We start from the raw sequence: 18,887 nt of genomic DNA on the forward strand, positions 1-18,887 counted from the left end.
CATCCAGCCACCTCCTCCCCACAGCTCCCAAGGAAGATAACTTTCCGCACTTGGTTCCGTTTCAGTCCCTCTAATGGTGCTCTCCAGCTCTGAGTGGGTGATTTTATCCTTTTGTCAGTCTCCTTTTTGTTGACAGATAAAGAGGTTGCTATTTGCTCTAAGAAACCGCTTGAGACGCACTTCTGCAGTGAGTCTGGGAAACGTTACTGTCCAAAGACAGCAGCTGAGGTACCCTTTGAAACTGAGAAGCCCTAACACCCACCTTGACAGGATTGACTCAGCATATTAATTTGAAATTTCAACCTCACTGCTGACCCCTATATTATGTCAGCTTTTGGATTTGGAATTTAGCCTTGGATCATACTTTCTTCTGAAGTTATATTTATAACCAGAGCAGGAGAAGAAAGTTATTTTAAAAGAAAACTTATATCAAATTCCTGGGAAGGAATGGATTATGTTACTAAGCACTCCCCAAGCCTTTGGTTTTTGGTTATGAGTAAGAAAGCAATATGAACAGCAGCTGACTTGCTGATCTCTGCCTTCACTTAAAAGTCAGAGCTCAGGCATTCATTTAGAGGACTCAATACTTTTTTTCACTAGATCCTGTACAGTTTTTCTGACATTCACAGTTAATACTGGTACTCTGTAGGCCGGAAAATATTACTAGAGGAAGAATGTGTCAAGGCTGATTTTGCCTTTGAATGAAGTTAGTGGAAGTTTGACCATTGCTTATAAAAGGAGGAAGACAAGACTGAAAAAGATTTAGAATTCAAATGTGTTTAATAGTCGTGCATCTGTATGGTACAGATTTACTCATGCTATTTTGAGTATATTTTAAAAAGACAGTCTCTTTTATTTTCTAGGGCATTGTCTTGTTTTTATTCTCTCCATAATTAGTTTCTATTTATAGAGCAGATCAAGAGAAGTAGCTTGCAGATGTCAGAAAGATGCATGTTTTTTCACATATAAGTGTTTTCTTGCTTTAACTTTATGCAAATACTTTATTATTAATGCTTTTTAAAAGAAAACAGGAGTAATATAGACTTTATTTTTTTCTGTATGATTAATATCAGCCATTTTTTTTGCTTTCATTTGTAAGTACTTAAAACTCTGCCATACAGAGAAGAAATGGGCTATGTGTATTTAAATGTACACATAAAGATTAAAAGAATTGCAATCCTTGGGGTTTTTTTAGTCATCTGCTTTACTATGACGGATCTCTAACATGAAAATTCCATTTTATAAAGTGCTATTACCAGCACATTTCAATTTTTCATCTTGGAAAAACATTTAATTTCCACCTTAAGATCTTACTACCTATTTTAAAATTCCCTTATACACATTGCTTCTGCTCTCAAGAGGTCAGGTAATTTACTGCTTTTGACTCCATAAAATTCTTACAGGCAGTTATGCTACTGAAATTTTGGTAAAATTACATGTGGTATTAAAAAAAAAGCGATGAGTAGAGTTTCTATTACTCTAGTCACAAAGCTGTATGTTTAAATGCATGTTCCCGTGACCTGTATTCTGTATGCTAGTATTTTTGTATGTTCTATTCTGTATAAATTCACTATCAGCCGAAAGTTCTTTGCAGCTGCAAATAAAATGTAAGCCTTTTAATAGGATGCTAATAATGAAGTTGTAAATGCATAAACCAAAGTACTTAAGGCATGTAGGTATTTTAGATACCGTGTTAGTATAGAAAAGAGACACCATGAATAGTGACAAAGTTATAAACTGTGAGCCCTTTTACAGAGCAACAACACCCTCCCCCTTTCTCAACCATTGAATGATCTCACACAGTAGTGGCTTTTATATTTGTGTTACACACAATTTCTCAAAAGATTAGTTCCAGCTTTTATCTTCCATCTTGAATTGTAAAGGGGGGAGGGCTTTCTTAGGTTTTCTTTGCCTGTTAAACACTTACATTTAGTGTAAAGAGTCAAATCAAAGCCTTTGATCATTAACAGACCAAAGAACTGTTAATTCTAAAAAAGTCAGTCAACACAGTTTAATCAAAATTATACTATCCAATTAAATCATATAATACCGTGCATTTATACTGTTGTATTAGCTATAAAAATCTAAACCAGTTTATAATATCATACAGTTATGTAGGTACTTACCATTTTAAAAGCAGCATCAAGTGGAATTGGTGGGAAGTCCCCAAAGTGTAATCAATAATTGATTAAAATGATGAGCTTTTATGGTATTATTTTGAAGCACACAATCTGAAATCAGAGGAAATTTACTGACAGTTATATATTTTGTTGAATTAAGGACTTCTCAGACATATATTAACAACAAAATTGATGTCTGTTGCCTTCTACAGAGTACAAGGAGAAAGATTTATTTTGAAAATGTTTTTCAGCTGGGTAACTAGGTAACTTACACTGTGCTACATGAAAGAGTTCAGATTCCATTTTGCAAAGCAGGATTCCAGTGCAATGAGTGAAAGAAACAGATGGTGTAAGAGGAGGACAGATGGGTACCAAAAAATTACAGCCGCTGTTTTCAGTACCTGTGCATTAACTGCCATAAATCATGTATTTTCATTTACTGAAACAGGAAAATCATAGATTATGAAGCCAAAGCATTACATGGCCCAAAACCACTCTATGTTGAAACCATATATTTATAGTGGTTAATAAGAGTTCTAGGTGGGCTACATCTGAGAGTAAAATTTTCTGCAGGCAAGAACCTCACCACCAGTCTACATTTCATTCTGTTAGGGGGATTTAATCACCTCTTTTATTCGGGCTGGGGGGAAGAATATTGTGTCATATCAGACAGCTGTAAAGCTTTCCTTGTAGACCAGAGGTGGGGTATTGAAGTGACACAGTGAGTGCTAGAGGGCTGCTCCACCACAAAGGCTTCGAGCAGCCTGGGAGTGAGCTGAACCTGGAGACTCCAAAGTAAAGGCTGAGAGTGCAGGAGGCCACTTTCCTTCCTGTAGCAGCCTTGAATTGCAATACATGAAAGGCAGATTAGAAAATCAAAACAAATTTACTATATATACCAGCAGTCCTTATCTGTTGCATGGCGCAGCTGTTCTGTCACATACTTGACCTTGACTTAATTTGGTCATCCCTGTGGTTAAATAGGAAGTTCAGCTGTGAGCCAAATAATTTCTTAACACCCCTCACCCCACTGGTAACTGCCAGCTTGTTGCTGATGCTGTTGAATTTTCGTATGAACACCTGTCCATTAGAAATTGGATGGTGCCCATCCAGACAATTTACATTTATTTTACAATGTCTTGCAATTAGTGGACTTTCAAAATCATAGAATACAAATAGAAATCACACTTGTATTCAAAACATTTGAGAAATGAAGCAATAGAAGTCAGAATATGTAATTGCTTTAATTCTTGTTGAATTTGTATCAGGAAGTTTTCTTGCGCAGAGGTACTGTATGAATAGCCGCTATATTTTGGTGCAGCAAAGGCAAAAGTATGAAGAAGTCTGTATCTCAAATATCTTGGAATTGGCTTTCTGTCAGATTTTATCCCGGTTCCTTTTAAAATCTTCCTATGAATAGTTTGAGTTTAAAATTCACAATTTTCTTTAATTTTTCAAAACAGTATTCTAATTAAAAATATTCATTTTAGGGGTTAGGCTAGCTACTTCTGTAATAAAACATAAACCAAATACGGTGTTTTGTCTTTATATGAAAAAGATTGGTTAGACTTTATCCCTCAATCTATTAAATGCAATTTAGAGTTTAATGTGGAAATAAACCAGCATTATCTAATTTTGTTAGCTGATTGTAGATTACCTTCCCTATATTATCTTGTTCAAGGTGAGCATTGTGATGCTTGCTATGATGAGTGCTAGAGGCTGGGTTACAGTCCAGCTGTAAACAAGTCCTGTTCAAAACTCATCATGTCCTCCTCCTACCTGTAAACAAATCTTTCTTGAATTGGGATGTAGCCTATGAATCAGGCAAATAGTTCAGAAGGGGTATGGCTGGGTAAATAGGAAGGAAGAGGGTTTGGCTTGGTTTCATAACTGAAGTGGAAAAGAAATCAGTGTTCAGTTTCCTTCAATTAGAAAATATTAGCAATCTGAATTCAGTTTCAGCACAGCTTTATTTATGTAGATGTAAATATACTAGGTTTTTTTTCATTAATTTCTTTTCAGTTGCAGAAACATTAATACAATTGCTATTAATTTTTTTTTTTCCACTGGGACGTAGAGAATTCTGTATGTCCATGTTTAGACATGAATATGAATCTCATCTTCTATAAAGAAAATGGATGCTTTCAGTATACTAGAAGGTCCTTATTTGTCCTTATGAATTCAACAGTTCCTTCTACACTTGTAAATAAACTTTCTCTTTTTCCCTTTCTCTTTTTCCTTTTTTTTTTTTTATTTCACACTAAATAGTCACATGAAAAATTACTGTGAGTAATCAGGAAACTTTCAGTAAAGCATGCAATTTCAAGCTTTTTGCTAGGAGAGGGGAAAGTGGGGGCAGCATCCAAAATTATTTCTAGAATATTGAAGAAGAAATAGGATGGGGATTCTGGAGACATTTTTTAGAATATTTTTGAAGTGACAGAAACAGGAATAAAAGCACGTGGTTGTCTGTATGTGGTTAGTATATGACCACCTGTGAATGAAATAATTTTAATAATGCCCAGTTCTGAATGTCTGGTAATACTTTCTTCTGACTCTTGGCAACCATTTTAGCAGTATAATAATGATGTTGATTTTCTTTGGATACTTTTGAAATTTGTATATATAGAACTTCTTCAGACAAGCACAAATACAAGATACTGAGCACATGCACAAATAAGAAGGTGGTAAGCAGACTAGCTTGTAAAGAACCTGATTTTGTGATGATGAATGTTCTGCAGAATGGCTACCATGAAATATCCTCCTACTTATCTACTTATCAATAGGAGAGGGATATGTAACTAAATAACTCATTAGAGTGATGAAGATAATGTTTAGGGCACGTTCATTATCCCCAGTTCTCCCCCCGCCCCCCGCCCCCCCCCCCCCCCCCCCGACATCCAGATCACTAAAGAATTTGTCACTGCAGAAGATGATGTCTGGTGTATGACTTGCTTCATGCCAGCTATCTTTCACAGGCATTTGTGCTACATTATTCCTTTGACTATCTGAAAGGTAAGGTATAGGATCATATATCATTGTCTGCCCTTGCAATGGAAAATAGACATTCCAATGCTTGACTTTTGCCATGCATTTAAACAAGCTAGAGTAGTTCAGTAAGCTTCACTACTAAAATTTTTAAGCAAACAGAAAAACGTTATGACAATTTTTAAGCAAACGCAAAAACATTATGACCACTATCATACTTCTTGTACTTGAAGCTAAAGACTGATGAATGGTTGATGAAGAACTAGAAACCACTGGCTATGCTTAAAACTTTCATTTTTTAGAATGAAACATTTTGTCATTCTTATTTTTTATAGCTGTTTCTGTAAACCTAGAACTGAATCTGAAGTGTTGATTTGTTCTGATGGTATTGGTATTTCCATTTGGAAATGTCAGATATTTCAGGAGAAATTTTATTCCTAGATGATCTTGAATTGCAGCCCTATTATGCAAATTTTATCCTTGCAAAGCTGAATGGAATTTACCCAGTTCTAAACCTTAAACCTTTCGTGAAATATCTCTATTAAAATATCTTAGAGTCAAGAAAAAAAATAGCTAAAGCCAACCTAATCTAATAAAGAGTCTTGTGTCTTTCTGTTGGTATATAACAACATAAGGATGATAAATTTGACTATAAATACCCATTTATTTTGTAATGACTGCTATATTTTGTAGGTAGGGCATCTTTATGCTGCCTGAGATTAAGTGGTTGCTTCTTTAGTTTGTAGCAGCAGACTTTTGACCTCTTTGTTTAATACCTCTTCATTGCAGTTTGTGCCACCTTTACTAAACAGAAGCTCTACTGTATTTAGATTAAATAATGACCAAGGTCCAGTCCCATCCATAATTATTTGAGTTATTTTTTCATAGTGTCGAAGTCAGCAGAACTTCTCGTCAGAGGCCAGGGACACAGAACTGGCTTCTTATGTTTGTTGAGCACTGTTAATTCCATGCCAGATTGACTTCTAATTATGTTCCCTGATGTCTCGCTAAGGTTTTATCTGCTTTATACTGCAGTGACAAAGGCCGAGTATATTTTAAACAGAGGCTTATCATAATATTTTACAATCTCATTAAAACTTTCAGCCAGTCTAGTCTACAATTTCATCTTTTTTAATGCACTTTCATTTTCTCTATATTGCCTACACATCCTGAATTTAGAGGAGACATTACTTCATAAAGCGTCTGCTTTGGTTACAGTCATTTTACACCTATTTCATCATTATTGTATGAGATTTGTATTGAGTATATAATTCAGCTTGCTGCTTCTTGCTCTGTGTTCAACTAAAACATGAATTCTCTGCCATAGCACTTTCATTAAAAGAAAAAAAGTGAAAGCACTTAAAAACAAGAAGAAAGACAGGTAAAAGTAACTCCTTGTCCTTTGGGAAAATGCATTTTATTCTTTCTCTCAGCTGGAACAGTTCCCACTAGAAATATTCTCAAGTTGTCTGTTTTCCAGCAGCATCCAATCTAAAACATTGTTTTGCTGCTTTGTGAAATTGAATCAAATACTTTCAAAATTCAAAATCATTTAGAGTTGTAAATAACACTTACCCTTCTATCAAATACTAAGTAAGAAACCATTACTATTTCACAGTTCTGGAAATAAAAATAAGCTCTGCTATGTGTTACAAAAAAAATTCTTAAGTTTTTTTTTTTTATTAGAAAATAATTAAAAACAGTGGGGAGTTTTTGAAGAGTTTCTCTTTCTTTATACATCTCAAATGTGTGAAAGAAAAACCACTGTTGCTGCTTCTGCAGTACTAGAAATGAAAGTCAAAAGTTGTTTACACAACTAATAGTTCATTCATTTTATATTAAAGGTGGAAACACAATATTTTTATCTGTATTGAACTGAGAATGTTTGTTAACATCAAAACATTGCTACAGTGACTTATCCCATATGAATGAGAATTTATATGTACAGTACAATACATGTATTTGTTATCCTTCTACAAGTCTTGTGCTCATTTTACAGAAGAACAAAGGTGCTATAATTAACTTCAGAGAAAACTAATCAAATTCATTCTGTTACTTTAGCTTTACAGTACTTACTTCCTTTCTACAGAGAAGATTGTGGTGGCATCCCAAATGGCAGTTGCTGGCAAGCAATCATAACTAGCACAATGCACTTGAATTTTTGGGTCAGAATGTAAAGAAACTGGTGCCAGCTGAGCTTTATTCCAGATCTAACTCTCCATAAATCCCTTCAATTGCTCTTGAGTCACTGAGTCCTTCCCTCATTCAGTTCCCTTCTGGAATTCAAGTATTAATGAAGCAAGTAAAAAAAGTCTTGCATCACTTAGAACAATTCAGTGTGTATAAATCTGAAAGATGTATTCTGAAGCAACGTTTCTGGGCTCTGATACCTTTATGGTGTATTTTGGGAGCAGAAATTAACTGGTGCTTTTTCTGGACTTCACAAGAAGTTCTGTGTTGTAACTTTTCTGTAGTTTGTAGCAAAGGTTGGTCTTTGAGAGGACTTCCATTGAGGAAATAATTTCTGCTTAGGATATCATACCTCTTTAAATATGTCTGTGCATGGTGTGGCTTTTGCTATTATGTATTTTGTAGTCTTACATATTTTTTTTTGACTGAGGTCTTATCTGCTTATCATCAATTCCTATCTGAGTACCCTATGTTGTACAATGACACCACAGGCCTCATTAGCAAGATACTTAATATTTCTTCAGAATAATCTATTACATATTTATTGTGATGACTAGAGGATAAAGCAGTTTCTATTCCTCAATAATTTAGTACATTCTAATATTCTCTTCATGGCAATTCTGATTTCACATCTCTACTCCTTGAGCTATCTGCGTCAATTTATTTTTTTGTATGACAAAGCACTATACACATCTGTGCAGGCCTATAAATAAAAAGCAATAAGCTGACATCTTTCACCTGTATCAAATGGTTTTCATACCCTTTTTTCTGGTATACTTGCTATTAAACTTCTGTCTCTTTATATCTATTGCCTGTCTGTTATTTCCCATGTTCCTCTCCCCCTTTTCTGGCAATTGACAGAGTTTTCAGCTGCAGATGAAGCTTAATACACCATTACTCTTCACTATGTCTACCTTTGTGCTGATGGGTTCACACAGGCATTGCAGACACTTTTTCTGCTATGGCATATAAAATGAACTCTACAGCCATGTGCATTTGATTTCACACATGTAAGATGCTGCTTATTTAATGCAACATATCTACCTGTAAGGAGAAAGATATGCATCTCATTAAAATTTGTCTCAGCAAGGCTAAAAACCAGAAAGTAAAAATGGGCTGAGATCATTGGCAACTCAAAGTTCTCAAGTGATCTAATCAGGCCACTTATTACATTCAGTCTGCAGCAGTGTCTCATGTATTGTAAGTGTTCATGTTATACTTCTGTATGGAAATTGTCCTATGTTTATAGAATTCAGCTAGACATTTACGTTGTCTTTTTTTCAAGCTGCAGCCCACTACCTGGCCATAACGGTTTGCCAGGATTGTAGGCTGGTCTCAGCCTGACCAATAGCTGCCTGCCCATCTTGCATGGGAGCAAATCACACTAATTGCTCTAGGATACTCAGCAAGTTGCTTTTGTTTTTACTGACACTGCATATTATTGCACCCCTGCCTTGTCTCGTGGTTTGCTTATTAGCCCTGCTCTTTAGTGCCTAATTCCTGCTCTTACTCGTAAATCTCTCACAGTACAGTCCCTCTATGGGTTTTGCTCACTTACCTTCCTTACTGGCAATGCTCTTATTTTTCAAGCTCTCACATTCCATAATTTCTCCAGTTTCCTGACTTAGGATCATCTTAACTAGATCTTTAATTAATTGTAACAGGAAGTTGAGCCGAGTCTGTGACGACAATTTCAGTATGAGGCTGGACTTAACACCTACCTCAGGTTACTGTTTTAAAGTGGTCTGTCAGTCTCTGATGCTCCCTGTTAATGTTTATGCATGATTTTTTTTTTTCATAATTTTAGGTATTTGGGCCTTTAAAAAAATCTTAAAGCCCTGTAACACCTAGAAGTGCAGTTTCAACATACAACCAAAGGAGATCAAGACTTCCTTATAAACACTTTTGATTGAAGGACCTAAAAACCTAAGATAAATACCTCTTATAATATTGTGATATTTTTAACAGAAGCACAGATTATGGTGACAATACAGTCTGTTACACCAGACAAACTACAAGGTTTATAAATCCAAATAAAAGGTTATGGAGAAGACAGGGAAAAGAATAAATACCTTGGGTGTCAGTGGAAATAATTGATGCTTTCAGTTTGAATTTTATTCACATTTAGCAAGATATACAAGTAAAGCTGGGTCCCTGGGTTATTTTAAAATGTAAATGTGTCACATTAAAAATAGATGGTGTCATATGAGAGGATGGAGAAAAGCCAACAAACAAATCCCCAACTGTGAGGTAAATCAGCATGCCTTTAAGTGGTAACAATCAGATCTTTATTGGCACTAGATCACTTGTTGTGTATTCATACTTTCTTATTTCTTTTTTCAGAATGTTAAGTGAAATCCTATAGAATTTTGTCTTACAACAATACTATTGATGTGTGTTGTAGTTATGACCTGTTCAAAGAACCAATGAAATGACTCAGGACTTTTAGTTGAACTGCAGTGCTCACTGATTTTCTGGTTGTAAAATAACAATATAGTCAATGGATAACTAAATTAAAATGCAAAATTCTGGGTCAGAAGCCCTGAACAGGGAAATGTCCTAAGTAAAGAATAGCTCGGTCTAATCTTGTATTCACTTTCAATGCACAGGAGTGTAATCTTGTCAGCAAAGGCAGTCATTTCAATAGATGAAAGTAAAAGGCTTTTGTGTACACAGGCTAAGTCACAATATTCATATTACTGAGCTGTGCTGTGATTTTAGCCCTAGTGTTGCATGTGAAGAAGTTAGCTTTTGGCTCTTTAAGTCAAATGAGCCGAGTTAACTGTCCACCTTTGTTCAATCTTCCCACCTTCTGCCCCTATAAATCTTTTTCAAATTGTTCTATATATGCAGCAGTAAACTTAGGCCCATTAAAAACCTGAAATCTGCCTGGAACGTACAATTTCAGTACACAGCTTTCATACTCATGCACATTTGTCACTTACCTTTATACACTTGCTTTGAAACTATACCAGGTTTAGCAGCTGGTGCTTTTAAAACTAGGAATTGCCAGTCAACCGAAGGACCCTTTGCCAATGTGTTTATTTTTGTGCATTATGGTTGTTCATAATACATTTTAATAAGTTTGAAAATGTAACTTCCTTTCCTACAAAACTGTTCCTTTCCATTTGGCAGTCTGTACCTCTGTCTCACTCTCACAATTGCTTTTGTTGCGTAAAGAACTGGTCCCATAGTTTTTCCTCAAATTTATTCCCAACAATTATGCACAACAGTGGAATTCAGCCTTCAATTTTTATCTACCTTTTCAAAGAAATGAGTCTTACGCAATCATGTCATCTATCTCTTTTTAGCTTTTAATTGCATGCCTAAAAACTATTTAACCATAATTTTTGGCTGGTAAATTCAGCTGATTTTGAAAGAATGATAGATTTCCTAACGATCCCATGCATGATTTGTGAAAATAGAGAAAATTTGTGAGAATAGAGGACAGAGAACAAAATAAGGAAAAGAAAACTTAATGTCTCTATGTTCTGTTTGCTAGTAGTGGCACAGATGAGGAGAGTCTCTTGGGGCAGTGAAACAGCTAAATATGTTGCTTTTGAAGATATACCTGTGCTATTTCTATGGGATGCAGAAGCATTACCTATTATCTAAGCATATGTCTGGGAACGCTGGCCTTTCTTTTTAGTTATCTTTACCGTGGTGTGGTTCAATTATTATTTCACTTAACAAACTATATCTTAAAGGTATTTAGGAAACTTAGCTTAAAGCACAGTTTTAAATGAGAAGAAATTTAGCAGGCTTTACTATGCATTGTTCATGCTTTCCCCCTCCCCCCTACTGGTCCTTGTGTGGACAAAATAAAGAGTGTTTGAAGGATTGGGGGAGAGGTCTCTGAAATTTGGAAAAATATATGTATGTTAAGTTGGAAGTAAGAATAACTCAACTGCAATAATACTTTTTAATTGCAAACATCACTGTCCCTGTTTTTAATACCAGTTGAATCCACAGCATTCTTCAAATTTAGAAATGGAGGCAATAACCCTACAGCATCACAAAGTCTGACATCAGTACAGTATGTAGCAGTATAGTGTACAGCATCAGTACGGATGCAGTGCTCAGGTTTATCCTTAGAAATACGTATCTGAAAATTATTCTTTAGATGTATCTGTGTTATTAAGGTCTCATGAGCACTGCCACACAAGCGTGTAATCTGTAGGACTGAAATGTAAGATCAAAATCTAAAAGAGAAAACACAAAACACCATTGGAGAAAGAAGAGAAAACCTTAGTTTAGGGTATTCTTTTGCTTTCATATTTTTATAATGATTTGGCGACTAATTTTTTATGTTTGCAATCTAGCATTTATTGTAGGCTTGTTTTGTGTAACAGCATGCTGTATTGCTGATTGTTGTTCATATTGAAGTTTTCACTTCCTATTTTTTGGAAGCTGAATGCCAAATAGTAGCTATAATCTGTCAGATAATAGATAGGAATCTGAGACTGTAATGAAATGTAGCTACAGTACATGTACTTCAATGCTAACTAAATGGCACTGACTCTGAAATCATAATCTGAGTGTTTATAAGAAGATTCAATTCATTAACAGATCCTGTCTAAATAAGATTTTGTCGCATTCCTAATTATTGTCTTGCATTAAAATAGCTAAGAAACTCACTCTTTCCAAGGAGAATTTCTGTCTTAAAGTTCTTACAACATAAAACAAAGCCTTTTGAAAGAGTTGATCTTCCAGCATTGGAACACTATTCCAAATTGTTCTTCTGTTAGTTTGCCAAGTGGTTCATTAGTTTCATGAGGACTTTGCAAATAAGCGTATGTTAGATGTGACACAGGAAACAAGATGATATTTAAGCTTCCCAGAACTTTGCATTGTAAGAGTTTGCATTATAACAGTTGCTAGGAGCTTAGCCAAACTTTTAAAGTATTTGGGCTGAAATGTGGGTTTGGATTACGATACAGCCTTTAATTATGTGAGAGCATACTATTCTTCTCCAACTCATTCCCTGCCTGCCTTATTCAGGTCACAAGATGGATAGTACTCATTTAACAGGCAGTTTTCCAATACGTCATTTAAGAATGTGCTTCATTCAGTGTGTGGCCCCCTTGCCTCCTGCAACATTCAAATCTTTCTCTGAACACTACACTATTGATTTCCTCATAAGAGTGATGGGCTCCATTGAAACTACAATATCTCAGAGTTCACAGATGTTAGTGTCTCTATTTTATAATACTCTTGTGAAATGAGCGGTTATTATTATCTCTGTTTTACAATGTTGTACTATACCTCATTAATATATCCTCAAAGCACAGACCAGTTTGGGTGTCTAATGCAAAATGATCATTACCTTATTTCTGAAAGTACATAGTTTTTAGTGTATGTCTAGACCTGGAGTTTGTAAAAGAAGTCAATTCACTTCACTTGTAGCTATGAATTCTTAAAACTTCTGCAAACTTATTCCTTTGTGTGTCTGACTGAGTGCTCAGAATACACAGCAGCTGCTTGTGAGAGTTTTGACTGAAGCCATTTGCCTGGGATCATGCAGGAATCAGTGGCAGATCTGAGAAGAAAATGCAGTTCTCCATTCTACTTTCTTTAGCTTAAGACCTGGGCCTCCTTTCAATTTCCGTAACAAAGGAAAGTGAGTTTGCAAACATCAAGGTCATTCTCTACACAGCTGGCTTTCATCCTCTGAACATCATATTTCCTGTGCACTGCAGTGACAAGATTTTCTTTTTAAATTAAAAAAATGCTGATGTGTAATATTTCACAGATAAGTAGGAATTAGCAACACATATGTTTAATTATGTTTCATTTTCCCTCTTATGTCCATAAAAAAAGTAGTCTTATTTAAATAAAGTTTAAATCTTTCTCACAGTCTTTGTTCTTGAGCTTAAAACCCCTGTTGGCGTTTTTACTCCTGTTGCTTGCAAAATGCATGTGCTTGGGATCTACACAATGCAGCCCGTGCCAGTTTATCAGTTTTTCAGGTCCACAGTGAGATATACTGGATTGACCTAATGACACATTTCAGAATTCTCTGGTGAGATCTTCAACACATCTTTCCTGAAAAAGTGAATTGATAGTAGAAGCTGGGAATTCCTGAGTAAATTGACTTTTTTTGTGTCATTCTTTTAAGGCCAGATTTTCAAATGGGCATCTTCTTTAATGTCATTATGTTAGACGTGTTTTCAGAGATAACTACCTACAGTGTTATCTGGGAAGAGGGTGGAGTTTATGAATACATCTGTTTTGGAGGAAAAAAATAAATAATGTGAGCAGCACAGTTTTGAAAATTTGGAAATCCAGAGCCAAGAGCTTCTCTTACAAGGTAATAACGTGGACAAGCCTGCTCTGGGAGCTAAAAGTCAGGGCACAGTGGCTTTGCTGCCGAGACTGGTTTAACCACCCCTGACCATGTAGTCCTGCCTTCATGTGGTGAAAAATAGCTCTCTCAACTGTATGGGTTGAACTATACATTATTATGCCATAGGCACACTAATGTGGGAAAACAGTTTTCTGGAGAGTTATTTTTAACTCGCGTCAGTTTGTGGTGTGGCTTATAGCAGAATTTCACAAGCAGTTATGGTGCTAGAAAGGAAGGTCAGGAACTTCTTAAGCCAGCTTTTCACTGAAGTTCATTGATTGTGGAATTATCAGTTAAGCGTTGCAGTATGACACCTAATTAACATCCTAAATCCTGTGTACATGTGTGGTTAGTTAAAAATGCTGTCAGTTCAGGTCAGGATTCACATTTTGTCTTATCCAAATCCACTTAGATGGAATCTGTGTTTATGGCAGCAAACTAAGCTATGTTGCTCAGCTTTTATGTATAAAATGGGAGAGGATGAAGATCACGCACTGAATAAATTCACAGCCAGTATGTTGGGTTTGGTGTTTGTTGTTTTTTTTTTTTTTTTCCAGCTGAACAGAGTATTAGATTAAAGACATGGACATTTAGGGACATAAAGCCGTATACCCAAGATATTATATTAACCTAAATTTGTCTCCCAGAGGATGAGTGTCAAGAACAGAATGAAGAATTTTCTATGCACTGTTTAGGGGACCATATGTATATATATATGGTCAGCTGTGATCCAACTGAAGACAAATCTGATCCAGGAGATAAAAGTGAACAAACTAGTTTTGTGTGTGGTTTTGCTTTTTAGAAATAATCATAATACATATCTAATTAGTCTTTGAAAGTGTCCCACAAGCATCAGGAATGCGGCTGCGCCCTACACTTCATTATAAGCCACAATACCACAGGGAGGCATGGCCATGGCCATGAACAGATTGTTCAGTACTCTGCAGGTAAATTGAGCCATATCTCCTTAGAACCTGATATTTTGTTATTAATAGGTGGGTACAGAGGGTGGATGGAAATACTTCAAAGTTACTTTTTTTTTTTTTTAGAAAAAAAGATCAATTATTTTGGGGAATCTGAGCAGCTAATTGTTGTGTTCATTTGTATCTCATATGACCTTTGCCATCTTCTAGGCTTGATTCATTCAACTTTAGGTCACCAAGGGAAGGGACTACATTAAATAAGTACAAAGGATGTTCTAAGCATTAAATATCAGTAGGAAGCAATGACTGGAGAAACCTCAAGGGTTAAGTGAAATGAACAGTTTTCTCTTATTCTTTAAATGGCAGATTGATAATTTGTGGTTTATTGCAGCTAAATGGAGACAGTAGTATAGAAAATAAATCAGAAAATCAAGCCAAACTGCATCCTCAAGCAACTGTTCTATTAACATTGTCTTTCAGTCCATCATTCAAAATTTCTACTATTTTTCAATTTTATGCAACTCCTTAGTTTTATGAAACTTTACTTCTTTGTTTTGTATTCAACCTTAGTCAGCTTTTATAAGAATATAATACTCTTAATAAATATATAGAACAAAAAGGAAACCTCCTTGCACATTTAGATACACCCATAACTGAGTGTGAAAAAGAGGGAGAATCCTGACTTTCTCAGTAACAACTATCATGAGGCTGTCTCAAGACTCTAATCAAATGAAGAGATTTTGTCCTGCTGAGCAGCTGTCAGCAAGAAGGTTCTAAATTAATATTAAATGTCTTTCAGCAAATGTTGTCTATATCTGAATAAGAAATTTTATTTTCTGTATGATATTTTATTAAGAAATATTTGTGTTGAAGTAATCCTTCATCAGCAGTGTTTGGAATTATTCAGTAGATTGCTGAAAGAAAAAAGAAGTCATTTAGACAATGTGGTGTTGCAAGGTGACACACAATTATAAACCTGCAGCAGTGTCAGCTAGTTAGATATTATTAAATTGTTTTGAGTTCATGGAAGCTTGCTTTCATGCTGAGGACAGAAGACTGCAAAATTGAAAATGTAACTGGTTGCAAAATTATTCTGTGTTTTGATAACCCAAGGAAAAATAATTCTGTCCTGTGAGATTAAAATCCCAAATTGTCTTTGAGATTCTTAATAAATAAAATATAATTCTTCTTTCTTCTAGTGAAGCATGCACATGTATCTGTGTGTATTCTTTGCCAGCAATTAGAAGTAAGCTTGGTCAAATTTTCTTTCTATAATCAGTGCCACTTATCTATGTCTCTATGGCAGTGTTATTGCAGGCTTGCTAAAAGGATTTTGAAGGACTACTGACAGATTTAGATTGTCCTAATAAAGCTATTCTGGCAGCACCTCAAGTGTGTTTAATTCACTGGACCACTAAAATTTATTTTAAAGATATTAGTGTCAGTTTTCACAGCTAACTCCTATATTTCTAAAGGGAACCATAAATGGAAACAAAGGAATGAATCCCAGAGTATGGATTTAGTTTTTAGTATGTTTTTATCTCCACTGCCTGATGCCATGGTCAGCAAATGCACCTGAAGAAATCTAAGCTAGTGGGCCATCAGGTACACAGTGTATCATTTCTTTGGGAAGGAGATGCAAATTGTGACATCTTGCGACCGAATAACTATGTTTGCCCTGGAAGTCTGGTTTTGGGGGTTTTTCTTTTAGTTTAAAGGGTAAGCACATTACAGTACTTTAAGAAAAATTTTCTTGACCTTACACAGTTATTCAGTAAACCTTTTTTTTTTTTTTCTTCTTAAATAATGAAACAGTGATATGCCTCTTCAAAGCATCTCAGAAATTTGTCACAGGATTCACTAGCATTCACAGTGTCCTAAAAAATGTGGTATGACCACTAAAACCAATGACAGCAGGATCTAGAACTAATTTGCTGTGGTCGGCTCTGGCTGTGGTGCATTGCTGTGACTTCAGAGCTAACATTAAAGCTGAGTTAAAAACAACCATGTTAGACAAGCAAGCTTCCTTGATGGGGCTGTAAAAATCTTGAATTTTCAGCAAATGCAGCAACTAATGCTTGGAATAGTTTATGATATAGCCAGCAGCATATAGTTTCTTAACTGTGGCTAGCCAGCTAGCCCTGTGACATGAAATATATGACACTTCTCTATGCAAGTGCTGTATGTAGTATTGTCTGTGGATTCATCCACACCTAGATACTGCATAATAAAGGGAAAATCTCAGCTCCTAACCTGGAAGGAGAAAGATCCACAATTATCTGCATGCAATATACCTCTGAAAATATAATTGGAAATGTAACCAGTGAATAGATTTCTAGCTGGAAAAAAACATTAACCTTTAGGAGACTTATGGGGAGTGGTGATCCTAGAATAATTATCCATGTTATTGGGGGCAATAAATTGGAGTGATAACTCCTAGAGAATATGTAAAATTTGTAAAAGGAATACAAAAAGCTCTCAAAAGAGTTTTTGACAAGAAAAAAAATCCAACCCTTCCCTCCCAATATTTTTTCCAATTAAAATACATCCTAATTACTGTATTTTTCAACTATTCCAAATCAGACTTGTGTTTCAAACGCTTTTTCATTCTAAAGCACTCTTCCCATTGCACCATTCCTATTTTGTAAACAAAAGCAACACCAGAACACCAGAAAGATCAAAGCACACAGGTAAGGAATATAAGTAGCAATTCCAAAAGTAAAATGTGAGATCTTTCTTTGAAAGAAAGATATGGCTGATTTGTCTTAGTACCTACTAGTGGAAATGGAGCAAAATTGTTTTGTAGTTGTAGCATTTTCTAAAGTTTTTTCCTGAAGAATCCAATTCTAAATGATTTAATTAGAATCCAGTGGAACTATTAATTCTAGAAGTCATTGAATGTTGAATCAAATAATTGCTAGTGTTAATAGTATTAGTGCTTCTGAGTTTGGGTGAAATTAATAACTATTGATGGGTGAGTCTGTAAAATTCATCCTCTGCAGAAAGGCCTTTAGTAGTTTGTGTGTCACTTAAATCTTATTTCTATTCTAATTCTTAATATTACTCTGTTAAGCAGTAGTTTGATGTGTGTTGCTGGGTAGTTGTGTGAAGTTGGACAAATATTTTACCTCTCATATTTGTAAAGGCTGTCTTATATTTGTGAAGTTTGCAAAACTACTGCCTTTCAACAGTGCTAAGTCTCTAATATTTATAACATATTCACAATAGTTGGTGTTTTCCTTAAAGTCCCAGCTGCAAAATCAGTCTTAAAAAATTGTTGGGTCCTAATGGTTACTGAAAGAAGTCTGAAAACATGAGCATGTTTTGTATAGAAGTATCAAAAATCTGAAATCAAATAAAACCAGAAAAATGAATCAAAAAGTTCTTGGCATTTGAGGGAAATCTCTACAAACACTTGGAGGTCAGTTACGTGAAATTTCTGGGGCTGTAGAAGTGTGTGGTGTGTGCATTTTCATTTTGTCTTATTTCCCTTTCACTTGTCTCCTTCCCAGTAAAACCCTAACAGTTTTAGAGTTGCCCTGCAATACTGTAGCATTTACATGATTGCCATATTGCTTTAAGCAATGCTTGGATTACTTGGGGAAAATGGTACAAGGAATGTGCAAACAAAAAGGCATCTACTTTTGATGCTACAATGTTCCTTGTCACTATGAGAAGAATGGGATTGATCATTTACTAACAGCTCAGTAACTGAGATTGTGCCCTCTTGCTGGTAGACTTACTTGGTCCTGAAGAAAAAATATCCCCCAATATTTGTACAGATTTTAAAATTCAGTTGTTTCGTGGTGTTTGCTTTTAATGAACATTCTATCAAATAAACTTCACAGGAGGAGTGTTCTCAGAATAATACAATTTAATTTTATACCGAAGGAGAGGGTATTTGGAGAACACATACTGGTTATGAGAACAATGTTCAGGCAAACACTGAACAAAATCTAATATGTGGCTTAGGTAATTAGTTTCACAGACTAAATTTTGAATAATAAACATGCACAATGGGAGTGAGCTACAAAAGAGGAACTGTTTGCAGAAATTATTCAGCAAATAGTTGTAATGAATAATAAATATGAGAAAATTGTGATCTGCTCATAGGCATTTCATTAGTAAGTAAAAAAGGCAAAAATTGTCAACTAAATTATGAATGGCAAGTAAATTATTAATCATTTCCACAAATTTACTGTTGAGAGATCATGTGCTGTCTTTGAAATGACTCAGAGTAGGTATGTGATTTCTTCTCACTGGTTTTGTGTTATTTTAACATGACAGGTTCTGAGTTCAAAACACAGATACTGCTCACAG

At 35.3% G+C, this 18,887-nt stretch overlaps 1 protein-coding gene across 1 annotated transcript in view; it reads right to left on the minus strand.

Moving 5' to 3' along the window:
- The window catches only part of B3GALT1 (beta-1,3-galactosyltransferase 1), a 210,950-nt gene that overhangs the window by 60,705 nt on the left and 131,358 nt on the right, over window positions 1-18,887 (minus strand). Inside the window, exon 3 of the mRNA XM_055719379.1 lies at window positions 2,127-2,231. The gene's annotated coding sequence lies outside the window, so the exon portion shown is untranslated. The remainder of the gene's footprint in view (window positions 1-2,126; window positions 2,232-18,887) is intronic.

Source organism: Falco cherrug, chromosome 8 (genome assembly GCF_023634085.1).
Source record: "Falco cherrug isolate bFalChe1 chromosome 8, bFalChe1.pri, whole genome shotgun sequence".
Classification (NCBI taxonomy): domain Eukaryota; kingdom Metazoa; phylum Chordata; class Aves; order Falconiformes; family Falconidae; genus Falco; species Falco cherrug.